The sequence below is a fragment of the Capra hircus genome, unplaced genomic scaffold (genome assembly GCF_001704415.2).
Source record: "Capra hircus breed San Clemente unplaced genomic scaffold, ASM170441v1, whole genome shotgun sequence".
In the NCBI taxonomy this organism is placed as follows: Eukaryota; Metazoa; Chordata; class Mammalia; order Artiodactyla; family Bovidae; genus Capra; species Capra hircus.
Genome location: NW_017199044.1, coordinates 1 through 4,439, shown reverse-complemented (window position 1 = coordinate 4,439; position 4,439 = coordinate 1). Strand labels below are relative to the sequence as shown.

At 52.8% G+C, this 4,439-nt stretch overlaps 1 pseudogene; it reads right to left on the bottom strand.

Annotated features, from left to right (window-relative positions):
• Positions 1-252: 252 nt before the first annotated feature.
• On the bottom strand, positions 253-2,468 carry LOC108635032 (annotated as a pseudogene).
• Between the last annotated feature and the right edge of the window lie 1,971 nt (positions 2,469-4,439).

Sequence of the window (4,439 nt, the reverse complement as noted above, 5' to 3'; positions counted from 1 at the left end):
TCACAACTGATTTGAGGGGAGTTGCTTCACTCACAGACACACTGAATCCCCAAGCCCCCAGTCTCAGCAGGCCACTTGCTACATGCATGGCCCAAATTCAGACTCCGCAGCCAGCTTGCATGAGGCTGAGCATCCCCGTTTGGGAAAGGACAGTGTCCCAGCTAGTACAGGGCTGTCCCTTCATGGCCCACCTCGAGACCCCTTCACCACATGTGTTTCTGTCATGGAAGAATCTTCTCTCCTGGGGTAGGCCTACAGGGGACCGTCCCACTCATCTTCGCTGATAATCTGCTGGCAACACTTTGCTGCCTGAGCAAGCTCAGCCCTGGGCTGACCAGGATCCGAACCCTCACACGAGCAGCCAAGAACTCCAACAACAATCATCAACTGTATGCAGGACCAAAACAATACCACCTCAGTAATCCTGTCTGATTCTGGGCAGTTGCACCTGAAAACCAGTTGAGAAAGTTAAGGCTCCAGGTGTCCAGCCTGCAGTTGATGCTCCCTGTTCAAAGTCCCAGAACCAATGGACTGGAGTGGAACAATGTCCCCTATACCCTGCAGGAAGAGAGGAGATGGGTGTGGATCCCATAGGTGGATCATCCACACCCCTGCACACCCACAATCATCATTCCCGGACTCATATTTTACCAGGGATGTCAAGGTAATACTCCTTAGTGATCACTCTTTTCAAGAAATAGGGGTGGTCCCGAAAGGAAAAGATCAGCTTGCTGCATGACCGTGGATGATTCACACCTGTACCTGCTAGGATAGGGAGGAGGGAAAAGGTGCAAGCTTCTAGGGTCCTCAGCTTGCCTCCCAGGCAGGCATTAACAGCTTCCACGAAGCCTCTCCAAACTCTCACAGTATAGGAGCATGGATAACATGATCATCCAACACCCCACTAAGTCCCATACCCACCTGACCTCAGTCTCCCTCCCTGACATTCAAGTCGATCATATAGCTGAGAAAGTCTTTATCTTGGTCGCTGATCATGACAGAAACTTGAGGGTGGTTCATAATCTGCTTGAGGTCAAGGAGCCATTTATGCCACATGCTGGGCCAAGAAGAGCCAGGAGCATCAGCCCTACTCTGGGGTGGAAGAACGACATGGGAACAGGCATCTTCAAGGATGCTGGGCACTTCTGCTTACCCAGCCACTACTGATGAGCTCAGGCCCTGCCATACCATCAGAAAAGCTCATGGCTCTGTGTTCCTGGTGGTGTTCTGCATCTGAGGTGGTCTGCATTCCCCAAGCAGGGGCTGTTTCTGATAGCTGTTATTTCCCAGACCTGTGTATGCTGGGTAGTGGCATGTCACTGCTTACATGGTAGGACTTACAGTCGTTGTGACAAACCCTGTCTGAAAGCAAAGGAGTTAGTGTTGGCTAGTGTATGTCTACATATGTTGTGTGTGTGTGTGTGTGTGTGTGTGTTACTCCCAGATCTCAGTTATCTTTGGAATCATTCACCTTTACAACAATAACTGTCAGCTAAGGCTGCCCTGGTGTTCTGTCTCTGGTCATTCCTGACTTAGAGGCTGTTCCTCCTCAGATCAGGCCTGAAGTAGACACACAAAGTCATGGCTGCGACACGTACAGGTGTGGCCCTGCCCAGACCCTACTCAGCTGTGCCTTTGGAGCCTGCCAACTGCCCAGTACCACACTTCCTTCAGGGTCCACCAGCACCCATCTTGCGCCCTTGCCTCCACCCCTGCTCCTGCTCCTGCCTCTGCACCTCCCCCTCCTCCTGAGCAGCGGACCACAGGGAGTAGCAGAAAGGATACCACGTTGGCCCAGAAGCCAGGGATGCCCTGGATGATGGCACTCTTCTGAGCCAAGTCACGCTTCCTCCTCTCATGGCTCTTGCACGTGAACCAAACGTAGGCCCTGCAGGTTTTCTCAGGCTCAGAGCTCAGATCCCCTTGCAGGGTCGCCAGTGCCTGCAGCACATCTAGTGCCGGAAGCTCACTCGGGCCTCCAGGCCTTTCCTGGCACTGCTCCTCCACCGTCTTCTGCAACTCCAACGAGGACCCCTGTTGCTGCTCCTCATCTGGCACAACCTCCACATCCTCAAAGATGTCCTCTGTAAGCAGATAGAAACCCCGTCTGATCCCTGCCACGACTCCGTCCACCTGGGCCTCGCCGTCCTCTCCTGCCTCCACTCTGAAGAGGGTGGCATCTTCGCCTGGTGTGGCCACTGGTGGCTGCAAAATCCCAGCCATGCGCAGCATTATCAGGACCGGCCACGGGGCCCCATCCCCCTGAGAACCCAGGCTCACAACTAAGGAGGTATGGGGTCCCAGGACGCTCCCGCTTTCCTCTGACCGCCTCTCGCGCTCCTTTTGGCTCTGGCCATGACCCCAGCCTGGGTCAGATGCTAAAGGACAGGACTTAATAGTATCACAGCAAGTGGTGAGCAATGGCAGCCCAGGGTGCAGTAATCCTGTGGGGCCCACTAGCGTTTTTGCTGTGGGGAGTGTGGGGCATGGTTCAGAGGCTATGGCTCATGTGGGTGTGGTGTCGGCTGAACTATAGAAACGGATGGTGGCAGCCCAAAACAGGGTGAATGGGCCCTGGGACATCAGCCATACAGGCGGGGCTCTAGGCTGTGAGCCACACACAGGCAGCTGACCCAGATCTAGATCAATGGCCGAGAGGGGGGTGGAATGTAAACGATGGACACGCCCCTAGACCGGAAGGCATCTTCCGTGGTTCCTGGGATCTGCTCCACTGCGTGGCCAGACTCTGCTCCAGAGAGCTAGCAGGTTTTGCATCTGCCGCTACTCAGGCGCTGTCATTGGTCTGGTTCTGAAAATTCCAACCACGGATTGCTGATCCACATTCCAAAACAGCACACTCCTGTGTCCCACAGGACCTTCAATAACTGGGAGCTCTCCCCTGAGTATCCAAAGGATACACAGGGGTGCCACGTGGCTGAACACTTTTCTCCACGGGACAGACAGACTGTTGCTGGCCAAATGCTTAGGGGAGTAGGGAAAAAGCCCACCGTTTGCCACGTTGATCTCTTGTTCAGGGACACCAGGACCTTAGGGCATAGAGCTCTCTGTCTCTTTGTCTCTGCTTTGGCATAGCACTGTTTGGAGCAATCCTTCCTTGTGTGTACCAGGGCTGGTGTCTGTGTGTCTCCTTCTCTTTAAGTGGTGGTTGCCATTTGCCACTCTATGGACACCAGCACTTATAGGAGAAGCTTATCCCTTGAGTGAAGGCAAGCCCTTCTCCTCCTGAGTGAGTTGCACCAAGGGAGATCAGATATTTTTGGTCCAGATTTTTAGATTGAGAGTGCTTTCTCAATCTTGAAAGCCAACAGTGGGCAGTCACTGCTGAACCACAGAAGGGGTCGGGTAACCTCCCTCCCTCACTGGACAGACATGAACCTGCACAGGCCTGAGGTGGCTTGGCCACACTTTTCACAGAGGGAAAAATGGGGCATGCTCTGCTGGCATGAGGAAGCTCCCTGAACCTTGTTCAAATTCCTGCCAGTGAGTGGCTAAGGACAACTCCCTGTTAAGCTCTGTGACTCACTGGTGCGGGAGACATGTACGTCTGCCCATTTACCCTATCGAGGCCCTTTCAAGTGGTTTTGCTCTCCATCTGAGAACACGTACCAGCCTGCCCAGTTACCCAATCCTGTGGGCTGGGAGCAGCAACAGGAGCAATCTAAGCCATCCATCCTATAGTCCTGCCCCCCTATATATGCTTTCTGCAAAGAGTACAAAGTGGATGTTTCAGACTGGAAGACTATGCAGGTAGCAAGTGCCTATGCTGCCGTGCTTGTCCATTTCTGAAACCTCACATAAATGGCAAGTGTTGCTCATGCTCGTGTACGGTCAGGGAAAGAATGCCCAGTGTTCGAGAAGGATGGAAAGGCCTTTGTAGCTGCATGTCCAAGGGCTGTGGGGTCACCCACTGTGGCTTCTGTGTCTAGGATTATAGCCTCTTCTCTGTCTTGGATCCTCTGCACTCTCACTGGTGGCCCCCAGTCAATTTCTTCCTGCCTCTCCTTTCTGCCAGGCTTCCTGGGTGCACCACTGTGATTCCACTTAGAAACTGCTCACTCAGTGAGATAACAGGCATTGGTACCCCGGCTCCAGTGCTTCTCATGGCCTGAGTATGTACCTTTCCCTATAGCTTTCATGTTTTCGCTATCCGACTTCCATCGCCTGGCTCGGTCAGTTCCAACACTTCATATTCACAAGTGTACTGTCAGGCGATTTTGGTCACATATGCACACACATGCGTGTGTCCACACTAATATCCCTGACAGGAAACTTGCAGATATACAGAAGTACAAGCTTTCTTCTCCAGGAACATGAGTTTTGGTAACCACCGAGTTTCTTTGTCCTGGTTATTTTTTTTCTTTCACATGCTCATCATGATCATGTCAGGTTGCACTTCTAACTCTGTGATTTAGCCTCAA